Raw genomic sequence first — 19402 nt, forward strand, 5'->3', positions numbered from 1 at the left:
GAAAGGGAGTGATTCTGTAGATGACACCATTCCAGCCAGGAGGACTGTTATGCTCCCAGGGGCTCCATGGAGTCAGTCCACCAGCTTCCAAAGCAATTTCCCAGACCTTCATACTACACCCTTGGTGCTTACTTGCTGAAGCATCAGCCTAACTTCTTTACCCCGTATCTTTTATCTCAGTTTTCTGGTTGTATTTTATCTAAGTCATCTTTACCTTAGTTGAGCTAAAGCTGTGGTTTCGCAAATTAAATCAGTTGTGGGTTTCTGCATATATCTACTCCGTATGTTTACTAAGCCTTTTTTAAAAAAAAATTAGCATTCTATGTCTGTTTTCATCTTTTTAGTTTTGTGAAGGAAGATTTGTTTTTCTTAAGGGTTTTTAAAAACAAATTCAAAACTATTTAGAAGAACACATTTTAAGAAACCAAAAATGCTTTTTAGACCTATAATTTTAGCCATAGTTGAATTCCCTTAAAGTTTTGATGTTTGATTGTAATGAAGAGATCATGGGACTTTTGAGGCTGGACTCCATGCTTTAAGCAGAGAAGCTGTTCCATGTGTTTCAACATGGAAGAGATTTTGAAAGGCATCTCTTATAGCTGCCATGGAATATGCAAAGGTGGGGGGGTTGGTATTAAGTAAGAATCTATTGTAATAATTTAGTGAAAATAACGTTTTCAAGCTAAAATACTGAAGAGTAGGGATCAAGTACGAAAATAAATAACCAGATAAAATTCACAGGACGTATTGTATAGTTGTGTGGAAAGGTTGAAAGTGAAGGAATACTCACCGCTGAGTCCAATATGTGTAGCTTGGGAGACTCAAGAGATGGTAATTGCCTTGATCAAGACAGAGGAGAGATGAGAGGCAGAGGCATTGGGGGCAGAGGCATTGAGGGAAAGGTAGCGTTCCTATTTATTCTGACTGTGCATGACACCCTTGGAGAAGGCCAATACGTAGCCGAGAACAATAGGACTGAGGGACGTGCAGATGGACTTCAAGAAAAATGTAGCTCTTGAAGTTATCACTAAGTAGAAGATCGTTGAAGCCATCGGGAAGAAAAAAAAAGTCAAGTCCAAACCTGGATGTTTTTTCCATAGTATTTAGGCAAAGCAAACCAAACCAACACAGTAGACCAGGAGTGACCAAAGGGATGGAGGGGACGATGGGAGGAAAGGGAGGGAGCTGCCAGTGCCATGTGTGATATGGAGGAGGAAGACCAAGAGCGAGTCGGTGGGTCTGGAGGCTGGCATCGCCACCACCTTTGAGACAGCAGGATTGGCAGGGTGGTGGGTGGCAGAAGCCAAATGGCACAGGGTGGGGAAGCCAAGGGAAGTTGAGGAAATGAAAATGGTCTGCAAAACTTGTTGGCAGAGGAAAGAGGCAGAGCCACATCTGCAGAAGAAGCAATGTCAGAAGTTGCCAGGCGATGGGAAGTGTGAGAGTGTTTGCAGATGGGAGGGGGACAGAGGCTGAAATCACAAGAAGGACAAGCGGTGCAGGGAGGGAGTAATTGCAGAGATGTGTGGCTGGTGGTGGGGGGGGTGGGCAGGATCATACGTGGGACACTATGGGGAGAAGAGTGGAGGTAGAGATAGCTTGAACCAGAGGGAAGGAAGCTCGAGCAAATTTGTGCCTTGTGGCTCCCATTTTCTCACCAAAATGGACTGTCCCATAAGCCCAGGGCAGAGAAGACACAACTGTGTTTTTGGAGACCTAAGGAAAACAAGCGTAGGATAGCCTATTTAGGAAACAGGAAGGGACGAGATAAAAAATAAAGTTAAGATTGTTATCAAATTCAATAATAAATCAAATGCTTTATAATCCTAAATAAGATCTTATTTGTTGCTCTGTGTGTGTGTTTGCTAATGATTTCTGGTTTATTATAAGGAATACAAGCCAAGAAAAGCCAAATGGGAGAGATGCACAGGGCAAGGTATCAGTGGGGGGGAGATGCAGGGCTTCTATGTATTTGTTGCTGTTTTATAGTAAAAATACACAGAGCATAAATTTACCTTTTTATTTTTTTTAAAGCATACAGCGCAGTGGCGTTAGTTAGATTCATCACTGCTGTGATCAATTTCCAGAGCTTTCTCATCATCCCAAATAGAAACTCAGGACCCACTAAGCAATAACTCCCCATGACCAGCTCCCCGAAACTTCTAGAAACCACCATTCCACCTTCTGTCTCTGCAGATTTGCCTGTTCTAGGTCTCTTCTATTTGTTGCTTTTAAAGCTTGTTGCACAAAGTAAGTAAAAAAGGGAATAACAAGAAGGTAATCATTGTTACTAGAATGTTCTGTAGTTGAAGAAATTGTTCTTAAACCCTCCCGTATTTTCTTAATCCACCCTGCGATATCCACTTCTAAAACATGACTACCCTGTTATAAACTCGGTATGACGCATTACCCTTGAAGTAATTCAAATTCACTTTGAGCACCCTTAAATTCGCCTTCAGTGTCTGTTCACGGTATCCATACACCACAACGGGTGTCTTTTTCCCCTCACCCAAATGATAGCACAGAATTGCAGTTTGGTAAATATTTTTCCGTGTGGCAGTCTGTTTCCGAGGATTGCTTTCTTCAACTGAATCTGTGTTGTCTGAAATAGAAGCTCCTAAAAATAGCCTGTATGTGCATCACTTAGAAAGATGAGAGATTCTACTACTAAGATATGCAAACAGATAACCCCTCGGCTTTAATGTCAGCTACAGGTTGTGTGAACAGATCCTCAGTGTCCAAGAGGAGATTCAAATGAGTCGTTCTGGCATGACACTCCTTTATTTTTCATGGCAATCCTGTTTGATTCCCAATGAAAGTTAATTCGGATGGGAAGACTTATTGGAAGAAATGTCTGATACTATAATCATCTTCCAAACACAACTTCTATTTTCATTTTCTGTGACCAACCCCAGAAAGAGAGGACAAAATTCCCGCAGTGGAGGTGAGTGACATGTACCTCTTCTTAGGGCTGTACCCAGTAGGTGGGGCCTTGCCAGATGCCTTCAAAATTGGGGATTCAGAATATGAGAGACTCCTAACTCTGGGAAACAAACTAGGGGTGGTGGAAGGGGAGGTGGGCGGGGGGTGGGGGTGACTGGGTGACGGGCACTGAGTGGGGCACCTGATGGGATGAGCACTGGGTGTTATTCTATATGTTGGCAAATTGAACACCAATAAAAAAAATTCATAAATAAAAAAATTAAAAAAATAAATTGGGGATTCACATGGAAAGGTCAACAGCTGGGAGGGGGGCGCGCCTGGGTGGCTCAGTCAGTCAAGGGTGTGACCCTGGGTCTCAGTTCAGGTCTTGACCTCGAGGTCGTGAGTTCAAAACCTTTCCCACTTAAAAAAATAAATTAAAAAAAAACTTGCATTGGGCTTTATGCTGGGCACGGAGACCACTAAAAAAAAAGAAAAAGAAGAGATATCAACAGCCATTGCACTTCCCAAGCCCCGAAGCTAGCTACTCCCCTCTAAACATTGCTGACCCTGCTATCAAAAAGGGGAACTGTCTTCATATTGTTTCCCTTCCCCCAACCTTACCTCCCCTCATCCCATTCCTAAGCATCTTTGCTTCACAGCTTTGAGCCCCATCTGTCTCCTAAAGCCACTACTCTGGAGTTTCCTCTCATCAGAAACACTTGCCTCAGAAATCTGTGTGGACGTGGGCACAGACTGTTCTTTGTTGCTTTATGTGGGTCAGTCATGTATCCCAGGGAATCTATAATCATCTTGCAGGTGGTGTGTTTTCATCTGTAAAATCATGAAATATTACTGTTTTAAAGATGAGGACATTAAGCCCAGAAAGGTGAAGTAACTAGGCTAAGGTCACACAGCCAAATTCAACAGATAGATGGTAGATTAGCGCATTTAAAAGGATGGAGGGAGAAATGTGTGTTTCTTCCCCAAAATTACTTGAATGGGCTCTGCCAGAGTTTCTCTCTGTAGCTTTTTTTTTTTTCCATTGCTAACTGGCACCTCCGTATTCCAGAGATCTTTCTCCACACAGGTACAATTCCATACTGTTAGTTATAGTTTGGTTTTTAAAATTATAATCCCATTTCCTGCCTTCCAGAGGTCATCTTGATTGAAGTTTTAGGTGTTTGGAAGCTAGTGATGCATTTACAGATTTTACATTTTAGAGAGCAATTTGCCAACAGCTACTATAATTGAAGATGTGTCTATACCCAGTAGTTCTCCTACTTTACACACATTCTATAGAAACTCTCAGACATGTGCCAAAGGGAACACCTACAAGAATGGTTGTAACAGTACTGTTTATTACAGCAAACAAACAAACAAGCAAAAACAAAATGAAACAAAACCCATCAAACATCAACTGAAGAACAGATATAAGATTGTTGTATCTGTATTTCATGGTATACTAGAGAGCAGTGCTTCTCAAAGTGTGATCCCGGGAACCTGGGAGATCCTCAAGACTTTTTCAGGGAATTCTCATCTCAAAACTGACCTTACAGAACTACTAAGGCATTTTCACCTTTTCATTCTGTCCAGTGGGAATTTTCCAGAGGCTGCATGTTAGAATAGAAACAGACTGGGTACAGAAGTAGATATGAAAAGCCTGCTGTCTTCCATGAACTGAGATATTAAGAAGATTTGCAAAAACATAAAAGAGCACCACATTTCTCATTTGCTTGCCTTAAAAACATTATTTATCACAAATCATGCTTACGCTAGGATATCATGTATAATGGATTTTTATTGTTACTTTTAGTTAGAAAATAGCAGTTTTTGCATTTTCTCGGTGTTATTTTCTGATACAGCAAAAAGATTTAATCCATGTGAACCAAAGGTCTTCATCATCCTCAATAATTTTCAAGAAAGTGAAGGAATCCTAAGATCCAGAAGCTTCAGAACCACTGCTATAAAGTCAGGAAAGTGAATAAATTGAGACTGTATGTATCAACAAGAATGAGTCTGGCAAACACAATAAATGGAGTTTCAGAAGAATATAAATAGAATTTTAAAGCCAGAAAAACATGCTACATATAGATATATACTACATGTATCAAAAAATGGTGGAAATAACAAACTCTATAGTCTGTACAGTATTTCTTTTGATAAAAAGAATGAAAATGAAAGAATGCAGTCAGTGGGAAGACATTGGAAACTTGAAACACATTGGTTAGGTTTTCCTTTTTGGTTGGATTGTAGGTGTAAGGTGTTCCTTAAGTTATTTTTTTTTTATGTTTTTGTATGCCTGGAATGTTTTGTAATAAGATTTAAAAACTAATAACCAAGGATGCCTGGATGGCTCAGCGATTTAGCGCCTGCCTTTGGCTTAGGGCATGATCCTGGAGTCCTGGGATCGAGTCCCACATCGGGCTCCCTGCATGGAGCCTGCTTCTCCCTCTGCCTATGTCTCTGCCTCTCTCTCTCATGAATAAATAAATAGTCTTTAGAAAAAAAAGAAAAGAAAAAAACCCTAATAACCAGGGTCACCTGGGTAGCTCAGTCAGTTAAGCATCTGCCTTCTGCTCAAGTCATGACACCAGGGTCCTGGGATCAAGCCCCATGTCGAGCTCCCTGCTCCGCAAGGAGTCTGCTTCTCTCTCTCCCTCTGCCTCTCCCCACCCCCACTCCCTGCTCAGGCTCTGTCTCAAGTAAATAAATACAATCTTAAAAAAAAAAAAACTAACTATCTAAAAGTCATATACAAGTCAGTAATAAAAAGCAAAAGCCCAACTAAAAAATAGGCAAAGGACTTGAACAGACATTTCTCCAAAGATATTATACTAATGGCTGAGAAGCATGTAAGAAGATGTTCAACATCACTAACCATTAGAAAAATGCAAATATCACAGTGAGATATTACCTCACACCTACTGGATGGCTACTCTCAGAAACCCCAGATAGCAAGTTTTAGTGAGGATGCAAAGAAATGTGTGCACTGTTGTTGAGAATGTAAAATGGTACGCCTGTGTTGGAAAACAATTTGGCAGTTACTCAAAAAATTAAAAATAGAATCGTAGTATGATTCAACAGTCCCATTTGTGGGCATACAGTCAAAGGGACATTGCACACCTCTTCATAGCAGCATTATTCACAATAGCCAATGTGTGGAAACAATCCAAGAAACCATTGCTGGATGAATGGATAGACAAAATGTGGTATATACATACCAGCACAGGGCTTTGACTTAACATACTGATTTAGTTTCCTTCTTTCCCTTTCTACTTTATAAATTTCATAAGGACCAGATGCAAAAAAAAATATATGTTTCTCATTTCCCTACTTCCTTATGTCCCACGGTAGTGAGTGCACAGAAATGATTAGATGTAACTGAGTCGAGGAATCCCCTGATTTGGTAAATTAGAGATCCTCTGCCAGGGTCCCAGCATTATAAAAGTGATTGTCTGTTTCACACTTTTTCTGCTCCTGCTCCTCACCCCTGCCTATAAATCAATATCATAGAGATAATAATAGCAGACCTCCATCACTCAGGAAGACAAAGTTGTAATACACCATAGGACTCAGATCTTTAATAGCTTAGGTAAGAACGAATGTTTCAATGGTTATCTCATAAATTCAGACAGTTAGGACAGGCTGAGAAAATCAAGCCAAAGACCCAGTTTTCAGTTATCTTAATTTGTGATCATCTTTTGGCCTAAGTCAATTAGAGTTAATCACTATGGACTTAATTATAGTCTCACTTCTTGCTGTTAACAGTATGTTCTGTGGTCTTTCCATTAGAATGGCAAATGGATACTTACGTTGCTAGGGTAGCTGGGTCACTAAAAAGGCAAATCTGATGAAGAACCATGAGTGATGTTGATTATGGTAGAAATAGAAAGACTTCCAGGAACTTTCCAGAATGGATGCTGAGTGGCAGGAATTAAACTAAAAACTGACTCTGACAATCAGATTGATTTTCCTCATTGGTAAAATTACTGTGAAAGAATTTAGTTTACATTCTCTCTTGATTTTTAAAGACTCTATTTTCCCCAAACCTCTCTTTTTAGAGCTCCCCCAAAATATTAATTTAACACATAAACTTTTTGCTTTAAGAATTTCTTTTTGCTTCAGTATGAATGAATTACTCCACCCTGAGTGTGCTCAGAGAGAAAAGTCAAGTTTTTTGAAATTATTTTTCAATTAAATGAATCTTGCCTATCTAGGTTGAGACAGCAGTGAGCATGTAAATGTATGTAGAAAACAATGTCACATCTCTTTTATTTTTTCTTAGGAAAAATTAGATTGGTAAAGTATGTGAATATTTTATTAGGCGCCTAAAGTAATATAGCTTTCCACTTTGTTGAAAGTAAATGTGTCATCTTTGTTAAAAAACTAGGCTTCTGAATCTTTTAGAAATAATATATTACATATCTCAGGAAGTCCAACACTTTAACCCAGTGGAAAATAAAGGAATGCTTTATTTGTGCTATAGCATATCTCAGAGCCATTATGGGTTTGGTTCCAGACCACCTGTAAATATCACAATAAAGCAAACATCACAATAAAGGAAATCAAATGAAGTTTTTGGTTTCCAAATGCATAAAAAAGTTATGTTTACACTATAGATGGTCTATTAAGTGTGCAATGGTATTATGTCTAAAAAATCAATATACATAATATTAATTTTAAAATATTATTTTAAAATGCTAACCATCATTTGAGCCGTCACTGAGTTGTAACCTTTGCTTGTAGAGGGTCTTGCATCACTGCTAATGGCTGCTGACTGATCAGGGTGGTGGTTGCTGAAGCTGGAGAAGGCTGTGGCAATTGCATAAAATAAGACACTGATGAAGTTTGCCACATTGATTGGCCCTTCTTTTCATGAACGATTTCTCCGTAGCATGTGGTGCTGTTTGAAAGCATTTTATCCCCAGTAGAACTTCTTTCAAAATTGGAGTCAGTCTTCTCAAACCCTGCTGCTGCTTTGTCAAGTTCATATAATATTCAAAATCCTTTGTCATCATTTCGATAATCTTCACAGCATCTTTAGGAATGGATTCCATCTCAAGAAACCACTTGCTTTGCTCATCCATGAGAAGCAATTCCTCATACATTCAAGTTTTATCACGAGATTGTAGTCGATCAATTCCATCTTCAGGTTTCACTTCTAATTCTGGTTCTCTGGGTATTTCCACCTCATCTGCAGTGACTTCCTCCACTAAAGTCTTGAGCCCCTTAAAGTCATCTATGAGGGCTGGAATCAACTTCTCCCAAACTCCTGTGAATGTTGGTATTTTGATCTCTTCCCATGTACCATGAATGTTCTTAATGGCATCTAGAATGGTGAATCCTTTTCAGAAGTGTTTCAATTTACTTTGCCCAGATCCATCATTATAGATGGATTTTCCCAGAAGAATCACTATCTATGGCAGCCATTGCCTTATGAAATGTATTCCTTAAACCATAAACTTGAAAGTCAAAACGACTCCTTGATCCCTGGGCTGCAGAATGGGTGTTGTCTTAGCAGACATAAAAACATTATTCTTGTTGTCCATTTCCATTAGAGCTCTTGGGTGACCAGGTGCATTGTCAATGAGTTGTCATATTTTGCAAAGCATCTTTTTTTTTTTTTCTGACCATTAGGTCTCAACAGTGACCTTAAAATGTTCAGTAGACCATGCTGTGAGCAGATGTGCTGTAATCCTGGCTTTGTTGTTCCATTTATAGAGCACAGAGAGAGTAAATCTAGCATGATTTGTAAGAGTCATAGACTTTTTAAAATGGTAAATGGGCTTCCCCTTAAAGTGACCAGCTGCGTTAGCCCCTAACAAGAGAGTCAGCCTGTCCTCTGAAGCTTTGAAGCCAGACATTGACTTCTCCTCTCTAGCTATGGAAGTCCTAGATGGCATCTTCTTCCAACACAAGGCTGGTTCATTGACACTGACAGTCTTATTGTGTAGTGTAGCCACCTTCATTAATTATCTTAGCTCGAGCTGGATAACTTGAAGCATCACCTTGCACTTTGATATTGTGGAGATGGTGTCTTCCTTAAACATCATGAACCAACCTCTACTAGCTTCACATTTTTCTTCTACAGCTTTGTCCCCTCTCTCAGCCTTCACAGAATTTAATAGAGTTGGGACCTTGCTCTGGATGAGACTTTGGCTTAAGGGAATGTTGTGTCTGGTTTCATCTTCTGTCCAACCACTAGACCTTTCTCCATATCAGCAGTAAGGCTGTTTTGCTTTCTTATCATTCGTGTAATATGTTTAATTTATATGTAACATGTTTAATTTCCTTCAAGAATTTTTCTTGGAGGCACCTGGGTGGCTCAGTGGTTGAGTGTCTGCCTCTGGCTCAGGTTGTGATCCCAGGGTCCTGGAATCGAGTCCCACATCAGGCTTCCTGTGCAGAGCCTGCTTATCCCTCTGCCTATGTCTCTGCCTCTCTCTCTCTGTGTCTCTCATGAATAAATAAATAAACCTTAAGAAAAAAGAATTTTTCCTTTGCATTCATAACTTAGCTGCTACAAGAGGCCTAGCTCACTGAGTATAAACATATCTAGCTTCTGGTTTAAAGAAAGAGATGTGTGACTCTTTCACTTGAACACGTAATGCCACTGTAGGGTTATTAACTGGTCTAATTTCAGTATTGTTGACTCAGGGAATAGGGAGAGGGAGAGATATGGGGGAGTGACCAGTTGGAGGGGCAGTCAGAACACATTTATTAAGTTCACCATCTTATGTGGGTTTGGTTCATGGAGCCCCAAAACAATTACAATAGTCACGCCAAAGATCACTGCTCACACATCACCATAACAAATATAAGAATAATGAATAACCCTGAAATATTGCAAAGATTACCGGGATGTGACACACAGACATGAAGTGAGTGCATGCTTTTGGAAAGTGGTGCTGATAGACTTGCTCAAAGCCATATTGCCACAAACCTTCAATTTATACCCTCCCCCCCCAAAAGGCAGTATCCACAAAGTGTAATAAAATAAAGTTAGTAAAATGAGGTTACCTCTGTACTAAAACTAGAGACCAAAATAAAGTGTGGGTCTTACAGAGTTGGAGATTGTCTAAAAATAAAAGGCAAAACATAATCATACAAACAACCCATCCTGCCCTTCCTTCCCATGGTCCCATCTTTAAAGGTTACACAGGGTCTCCCAAAGGAGAGAGTATCTTAGCAATTAAGCAGCAGTTGCTTTGGAGATAAACATGGCAGTGCTAGATCCCTGGTTGTGGGCAGGGTAGATGGGGATGCAGAAGGGGCTCAGATCTCTGGATCCATCCTGCACATAATAATAAAATAAAAACAAACACGGCACTCATATTTTTGCCGTCTTGCCTTTCTCTCCACATATACAGAAGTTGTGAGCCCTTTGTGTTACCAGACACGTTGTGAGAAAACTAAGTGTGAATTAATGAAATTTCAGTATAAATAGTTCAATTGTTTTAATTCTAGTTTATCAACTTGGGGGCAGGCAAAGTAATTTAAATAGCTAAAAATGGGTTGTCAGGAGCAGCCACCTTTAAAACTAGAAACTGGCTGGCCCTGGTATAGGGGAATGGGCCTCACGTCCTAACTCATAGCTCTTTTCTTGCTTACCTGTAAATCCTTGTGTGAAATATTTAACCCCTATGCCCAGTTTCTTCATCTGCAAAGTAGATGTTTTCCACTTTGCAGAGCAGCTTTGAACCTTTTTTTATGTGAGTATAGGGCACATAGTAGGTGCTCAATCAATGGTAGCCAATCATATTATTTTAACTCGCATTTCCATCATAAATATCTGTAACTCATGTACTTCAGCATATCCACTTAAGACTCAAAATAGTCTTAGCACTTTGCAAACAGTCACCAAAACATGTTCTCCAGGGTCAACGTCCAGTCTATCTCTTCCTTGGGAAATTTGACACACATTCCAAATCAGTCAGGGATGAGGGGTCGACTGAATTAACGAGGTTTTCTGTTTATTATAGTAAGTGATACGGTGAGTTTTACTTACCTGAGGGAAGAATGGTAACCTACCTTGAAGCTGTATGCAAACCATCTGAAAAATGTGTGACCCTCTTAGCAATAGGGGTCTAGAGATGACTTCTCCTTTTCCCATAGTGAGGAGGGTTGACCTGCCGGTTCCCAGTCCTGACAACTGCCTACACACAGCATAAGCTAAATAAGATGACTTGTCCTCTCAGCCAGGAAGGATGCACTTGAAGAGTGAATGCCAGGAGGGGCACAGGTGGAAACAGTGCACCCAGTGCCCAGATTTCCCCACTCAGGTGGTCATCCCAGCACTGGTGTGGCTCTCCCTGAATAACACCCCCCCCCCTCCCCGGCCACAGTACAGCCTTGTCAGAAAATGTGCTCTCCTAGGGTGAGTCTGCGTCATCCTCAATGACAGTGTCTTAAGCGTCTGGAGGTGTATGTTTGCTTTTCTTATGTAACCACAAAATAGCGGTTGGTTTCTCTCTAATAGATAAGGGTGAGAAAAGTTGCTGCTGGCTTAAAAATGATGTATGAAGTCTAATTCTGAGAATGAACTTAGTTTAGTCAGACAGACCTAGCTCTTACTTCTTCCTCTCTCCTTTTTCCCCAACTCAACCCATCCCCACCTGGGTTTCCCCTTCCTTTGGAGATACAAAGAAACCCAAGCAGGCTCAGCAGAAAATGTCAGGAAGCATGTGCTGTGCTGACAGTATTTTCAGACGCCCGGGCTCCACCTGTGTGACTTTTTCTTCTTTTCTTTTTAAAAGTAAACACAGCAGGTGTGCGTGCACCAATTACTGAGCACACAGAACTACAGGACTGGCTTCAAAGGATGGCGGAGGGAGCTGCTGCCTCCCTGCCAGGCAGATAAAGAGCTGTGCTCTCCCTGAAGAAGAGTCCACTTCCTACCCCTGGACTTTTCTCAGAGCCCTGCAGAAGGAACTCTCACATAGGGAAAGGACAGCTTGGCAGTGGGGATTCCCTCTGGCTCTGGGACCTTCTGAACCCAAGTAAAGAAAGAAATCTTTCTATAAGTTTGTTTGGCAGAAACAATGAAAAGCATGTGAACTTGACCTTGAAATACTTTGCACCTTATGGATGGTGTATTTTCCCACCGTGTTCCTAGGAATACCTAAGGAAACTATGATGTAGTGACTGTGCTTTTTATTAATTTATTTATTTATGATAGTCGCAGAGAGAGAGAGAGAGAGAGAGGCAGAGACACAGGCAGAGGGAGAAGCAGGCTCCATGCACCGGGAGCCCGACGTGGGATTCGATCCCGGGTCTCCAGGATCGCGCCCTGGGCCAAAGGCAGGCGCTAAAACGCTGCACCACCCAGGGATCCCGTGACTATGCTTTTTAGATAAGGATTTGAAGTGCAGAGCGAACGGGTGACCTGGGACAGCAAATTCAACATTGAGCTGATCCTGTGACTTTCTAGTATGTGCCCTGTGTGCCACAATCTAACACTGCAAAATGGGAGGCAAATCCCACCTGACAGTCCTGCTGCTGAATTATGCTCAGATGCTGCTCCTGTCTTAGAATTCTTAGGTCTAGAATCATAAATGCTCATTATTCACATATCCCTGGTTTGTTGCTTCGACTAAAACTAAGTGTTGCAAGGAGGAAATGCCTATGATCCATGCTCAATGAGTATTTATTGTGTGCATGTTATTGAACAGATCATTTATATGTTATTCCTATAACATCTGAGCACAAGGATCTTTCTCCAGGATAACAGGCTTGTGTCTGTAAATACTTTAGAAGAGCAGAATTGTGAGCACCTAGCAGGCCCAGAAGCCATCCCATACCATAGGGGGTTGGGCGTAGAGGGGAGAGATTAATCTCTATTCCCATGTCTTACAGGCCAAGAAGCTGAGACCCACAGAGATAAAGTGATTTTTCCCAGATTTGCCACTTCCTCTCTGAGCTTTGTATTGGCCTCATATTCTCGGTGCAAACACAAGAACCGGCCACAGTTAGAACCTCAGTCCCTTTGTGTAGCCCAGGCGCCTGCCTATAGCAGAGAATCAAGGAGCATGGTGATTGTCACAAAACGTGTTTGCTTTCCTAGATCTTGAACTTAATATTGCAGAACTGCCCTTGGGCTGATCATTTTAATAAGTTCATATGGAAATCAGATACTATCCAGTGAGTAGGGGAAAAAATCATTTGAAATTTGAATATGAACACTTTTTGGAAAAAAGAATAAAGAATAGATATTACTTTGTACAGCAAAGAGGAGGCTTGGGGGTGACTTTAATATGTAGCATCAATATAAGCAAGATAATTGAAAAGAGAATCCTAACTAGCAATTTTCTGGTCTTCGCTTAAAAGGGAGAAATAGGCTTTTAATATAGCAGAGAGTTTTCTGTTTAGTTGTTTGGAAAAAAAAAAGGATAAAAATGATAATCAGCAGAAGTCAGCACAGATTTACTAGATTTCATGCCAAACTCCCCTAATATCCATTTTTGTAGGGTTACCAGACTAGTGAAATACTAGGCCAGCGAGGGAGCATTTTGATTTCAGTGAGACACTTACTCGGAATGTCTTATAATCCTCTTGCTGAGTATATGGAAATGGCCCAGCTGGTGCCAAGGAGTGACAATCTCAGGATTAGTGGAGGAAGTGGTATCTGGGGGGTAGATTTCAATACAGGAAGGCATCTCCAACCAAATTAAAACTATATATATATATATATATATATATATATATATTTTTTTTTTTTTTTTTTTTTTTTAAGGAAAGGCCTTTCATAGCTAAATGCACATCTGAGGATTCACAGTATTCTCTGGAAAGAACTTTTTTTGGTTTTGGTTTTGGTTTTTTTTTTTTTTTTTTTTTTGGAAATAACTTTTATGCAATCTGTGATTCCAAGTGCTGAACTCAGAGACTGTCCACAAGGTCAGTATCTGGGCAAAATCCTCCAAGTTCTAACATGTCACTGTCATTTACTGACAAGTCGTGGAATTATGGTAAAACAAAGCATTAGGATCCACAGAGAGGAAACCAGAGGCTCTAACTATCAAATGCTCTAATATTTCTTCTCTTGATGTGAAGAATCATAACTCGATGCTTAGCCGTGTCACTTTCGATTATTTAAATTAAAAGCACTTCTTTTGCAGGTCGTTTGGAAACAGTTCAGTTAAAAGCTGACAGGCAGCCTAGACTCGGAAGTAGGATGCTCGGTTTTACTCCAATTCAGACTTTCCTCCACGCAGCGGTGAGAGACCTGCTCCGTCACACCTGTGTCACCCTGGTGACAGCAACATGGCATCAGCGCTAAGCCAGGAAATTCTCAGTTTTAGTGCTGCTGGGATCTCTGAAAGCAGAAGGAACCAGTGGGGAGAGTCTTGGTTTTAAAGAGCCATTCCTCATGCCCTTCAAAGCTAGTCGTGCCAGCTGTTAGATCTGAAACCAAGAATTTAACATTTCCCAATGAAACAGACTCTGTAAGATGCTTTTCATCTCCCACTGCTACGAGGCCATTCCTGTTGGAATGCCATCTTCCTCCAGTCAGAATCCAGCCCGGCTTTCCTAGCTAACTACAGGCCCAGCAAGGACATAGCTGCAATTGGTAAAGGTCGGTTGGGCCAGACTTGCATACCGATGTCCTGCTGCCCCAAAGTCAGCCATCCCTGGACCCCAGGTCCAATGGTCCCAAACGTTGGATGCCAGAGCAGAGCACAGCAAACATTCTCCCTGGACAAGCCACAGAGTCTAATCAGGTCAGCAAGATGAGGGGCATTTTAGCCAGGAGCTGAAGGCAGATTGTGGGGGACGCTGGCAGGAGCCATGGTCCCATTCTTACTGCTCCTTCTGGGGAGAGAGGGTGCCAGGGAGCAAATCTCCCTCCTTCCTCTCTGCCTTCCTATTTGCATGAAGGCCAGATGTTCTGTTTCTGTCACTTTTTATGCCATTCCATCACCAGGGAGGAAGCACAGAACTGCAGAGGCCCCAGAGGAGGAAGCGTGGGTTGGGTGGCACCATAGTCGTGGAACCAGAAAAAAACCAGTATTGCTCCTGCTTCCCTGACCAGCTTTGCAAAGACAGGAAGTGTGGTTTCATTCCTGGGATCAATTCAGGTGAAGGTGTCCCTTGAGGACCTTAGAGAAGCATTAGATGAATAATACCTTTTAATCACCATGTGTCCGCAGTGAAGACCAGCTGCGGAGAACTTGGTAGGAACCCCAAGGTTTTCTTGGCAAAGATGTCAACATAACTCACTCGGTCAGATGTAATTAAAAATAATTACTTACAGAACAGAACTGAACTTAAGGAGATCAAAGAACTGTGTGTCTTTCAGAATAGACCCCATAAAGGGGAGAGAACATTTACAGCAGAGGGCCCTCAGGTTAACACCTGTGGTGCTTGAGTTCCAGTCACCACTCCACCATGATTAGCTGCGCAACCTTGGACAAATGTCCTCACCTCTTGGAGTCTCTTTCCCTATCTATAAAATGTGGATAAGAAGAGCAACTTGAATATGTCATAAGACCCCAGCATTCAAATGGAGGAAACGTATATGAAATCATTTTGAGTAAATGTCCACTTCTGCTATCCTTCATTCTTATTCATTTCCTTGAGAGGTAAACTGAGCCAAAGATTCATGAAATCCTTAATGCTTTCAATTCTTTCTAGAACAAGATGAAATGGTAGTTTTAAAAATAAATAAAAGTAAGAGAGAAAGAGAATCTCCCACTTCCCAAGCCATTCACAAATGCCCTTAGTGAAGAGCCAAGAGTACTCAGCCCCTCTTCCATGTCTGCCAATCCATGCTCCTGCCTCCAGGACCTGTCTCTGTCCCCAAAGCCTGACCAGCCTATTGTAGAGGCAGCCTGACCAGTGCTCACTCCACTCTCAGCCGTTGGGATGGGAGATGTTGAGAATTAGAGGCAAGAGTATTTTCAAGATATTGTAGGTTTGGTTTTCTTTCAAGGAACAAAAGGTTGTGCCCCCGAGCTCAGCCTTTTGCTACTTGCAGCCCAAGAGCATGACAGAGGTACTTAGTACACCATGTGTTTCCTTCTGCTTTCTCACTCAGAGATCTTCCCCAGGCAAATTTGAATTTCAAATTTTTAAACCTCAGATAAATATCTGTGCCCAGAAGATGGTTTGGGTTTGTTTTACACTGTCGGTTGTAGGGACGGGAATATGACATTGATGCCGGATGCCCCATTGTCACATCCTCTTTTCTTGTTGAGCAGGACAGAGAGACTTGGCTGCTCACTCTGAAGGCAGAGAAGAGGAAGGAGCAGAGAGGGGGAGGAGGACTTTGTAGAGTATAAGAATAAAATTCTGTTTTGTCATCAGGATAATTCTCTATTGTTCAGAAAATGCTTTCAGTATATTCTTGTTTCCTACTTAAGTCTTGTGAAGTGTGGTATTTGTTAGTCTATCTGTTTGGGTGCTGTGACAGAGCTCCGAAGTAACAGTGGCCTAGGCTTGATAGCTGACTTCTCTCCCACCTGAGAATTTGGGCTCAGGTGGCCAAGCGCATTGCCAACACAATTGCCAAGTTTATTCAGTGCCACCACCTCCATATTCTTGCCAGTGGCAGGAGGCAGGTGGGCCCAACCTTGGAAGTTGTGCACCTGTTTTGGCCACATCCAGCTCCAGGGGAATTGAAGGGAATGGATCTAGGGGCAGCTCTTGGTCTCTGTGCTAAGTCTAAGGTTTGTGCCATAGGCTGCCCTGACCTTCAAATGCCCTCTTTTGGAGACTACCATTAGCCATGTTCTTTCTCTTGCCCTCATCCTCCTTTTCCCCTAGTTCACCTTCCCTGTCCATGCCCACCTCCAGCCAGAGTCTCCATTGCCATCCGTCCTCTTTTCCTGCTGCACCTCTACTCTCCATGCTCAGCATCACCTGCCTGGCTGTCTCCCCCACATCTGCCTTCCTCCCCAGAGTCCTTCCCTGGGCCCTGACTCTCACTGCCCTTGGATATGGAACCCCTCAGATGTCCCCTCAGGTGTTCTGGAGCTAGGGAGGGATCTGATATCACTGCTCAGTAAAAATGAAGAACATCTGACCTGACTGCCCAGTGGCCTTACAGTGTGTTCCTAAAACTCCCAATGGGAGCTTGGAATACATTTCCTGGTAAATCTATTGTAAATCCACTGTACGTGGTTTCACAGTATCATTGAGTGCTTTAGAAAATGTGTACATTTGGATTCAGTATCATGGATAACACTTCTCTGGGAAAATTATATTCTCTGATCTAAACAAGCTAGTTTTTAAAGGACTTGTGGACCACTGTTCTTTCCTAAATTAGGAAGCCCTATTTATAAGAATTGGGATAGTCTGGAAATCAAGGGCTGTGGCTTCATTGTCTTAGTGCTGCCCCATGACACCTCCTACCTACCATACTCCCAAACAGGTGATATCAGGTGAAAGAATGACTTGTTAAATCGCCAAATCTTATCAGGACTTGGGATCTGAATGCACACCACATGAGACCCCGGGCCAGGCCCACAGAGGCCTTGCCATGGAAAGGGACTAGGTGTGGAATCAGAGAATGAAGGCCTCATCACCTACAAGTTCTGCAGCCTTGAAGAAAGCCCTAACTTCTGTGGGGACCCATTTCTCCCTTCTCTGTAATAGGAACCATCCATCCTACTTTCCATAATTGTTAGGAGTGAAAGATGAGTCAATAGATGAAAAGCATTTTCCCCTTTTTGTTATACAAGATCATTCTTAAAAATCAGAATTATAAAAAAAAAAATTGGAATTGCAATCTCCTCAGAAGTAACTATTTAAAATCACCTAAAATCTGGTCTACCCAATGATGGCATTTTGTTCAGGTTTTTCTCCCCACCAAGATTTTTGCATGTAAATTTATAGCTTTTTAAGTGAGTTCCTACTATATATGTATATTATATATTCTATACATATATTATGTATATATTATATATATGCATATTATATACATGCATATTATATATGCATATTATATAACTATGTATTAATGTAGTTATGTAGTATGTGCTAACCATAGTATGTGTGTATATATATAATGTATTTATATTATATATATATTATATATAATGTATATTATATATATGGTCAGTACATCCCTTTTTTAGCTTAACTACATCCTGTAAATATCTTTATTTCAGTGAATAATAATCTACTAGTTGTAAAATACTACATTGTAGTTATTTGCCTTAATATATTCCAACAATGTCATATTTTTGGTCATTAAGGCTGTTTCCAGTTATGCCGTAATTAAACAATGCCACAATGGGCATTCTTATAGGTATACTTTCATATGCTTGCCTTATTTTAAATTTTTTAAATTTATTTATGATAGTCACAGAGAGAGAGAGGGGCAGAGACACAGGCAGAGGGAGAAGCAGGCTCCATGCACCGGGAGCCCGACGTGGGATTCGATCCCGGGTCTCCAGGATCGCGCCCTGGGCCAAAGGCAGGCGCCAAACCGCTGCGCCACCCAGGGATCCCTGCTTGCCTTATTTTAAAGTCATTTAATACTTGTTTTCTTTCATAAAAAAACTGTACATGTCCCTTCTCCAAACCATTATGGCCACATCTGTTTCTGAATTTAGACTTTTTAAAGGTAATAAAGTTATGCACTGTATATTATAAAATATTCCCAATAAACTGCATGTTGGGGGGAGGACATTAACAGTTATGTTCAGTATAAAAATTGGTCATAAATAGCCCATATCAGGTTTTGCTATGAAATCAGTTTGCACTACAGAACTTTTTTTTTTTCTATTTTCTGAGCATCTTGGATTTTGGAATTGCAGAAAGGGGATTATGAAACTGGCTAATTTACATTTCTGCTTTTCTAGTGAAATTGACCTTTTTCATATTTTATTGACCCTTCATAATATTTATTTTGTAAAATGTCTGCTCTCAAACTTTGCCAATTTTTTGATTAGGCAAATAATATTTCATTATTAGGCTTGTCCTTTTATTATTAGCTTCTCACATTATTAGCTTTTCACACATTTGTCAGATATTTGCCACATACTTCACAGTCCTGTCTCCCAATTTGCTGTTTTTCTTATACTTTGTTAATGTTTGCCACACATACATTCTTTAGGTAACGTAGTATAGACATGTATTCCTTTATGGAGTTGGTTTGTGGTATCATATTTGAGAAATCCTCCCTAATTCCAAAGGATATAATTATTAATCTACATATCTAGTACTTCTAGTAGTGTAGAGGTTTTAATCTCTGCATTAATATCATCAATATCTGAATTTTATTTTGATGTTAGCTTTAACATCAAGCAAATGGCCACAACCCCATTTATGAGCAATCCTTCTTTCCTCCTGGACTTCAAATGTCATCTTTGTTATACCCAAAACTTTTGTAAATATTTGGATCTGTTTCGGGACATTCTATTTTCTTCTGACAATCTGCCCAACTCTTCTGCTGCCAGCATGTCACAATTTATATTATTACACCTTTATTTTGATATCTATTAGGGTTAGGGAGGAAGGAAGGATGAATAGGCTG

General features: G+C 40.9%; 1 protein-coding gene across 3 annotated transcripts in view; it reads left to right on the top strand.

Annotated features, from left to right (window-relative positions):
• PRKCQ (protein kinase C theta) overlaps nucleotides 1-19402 on the top strand; it is a 173126-nt gene that overhangs the window by 15473 nt on the left and 138251 nt on the right. Inside the window, exon 2 of one of the 3 annotated variants that reach the window (XM_072749605.1) lies at nucleotides 2709-2944. The exons of 1 other annotated variant lie outside the window; for it this stretch is intronic. The gene's annotated coding sequence lies outside the window, so the exon portion shown is untranslated. Of the gene's footprint in view, nucleotides 1-2619; nucleotides 2945-19402 lie in introns of those variants that run through there. One more of the 3 variants, XM_072749604.1, reaches the window with a different exon arrangement.

The sequence above is a fragment of the Vulpes vulpes genome, chromosome 2 (genome assembly GCF_048418805.1).
Source record: "Vulpes vulpes isolate BD-2025 chromosome 2, VulVul3, whole genome shotgun sequence".
NCBI classification, from domain to species: Eukaryota; Metazoa; Chordata; class Mammalia; order Carnivora; family Canidae; genus Vulpes; species Vulpes vulpes.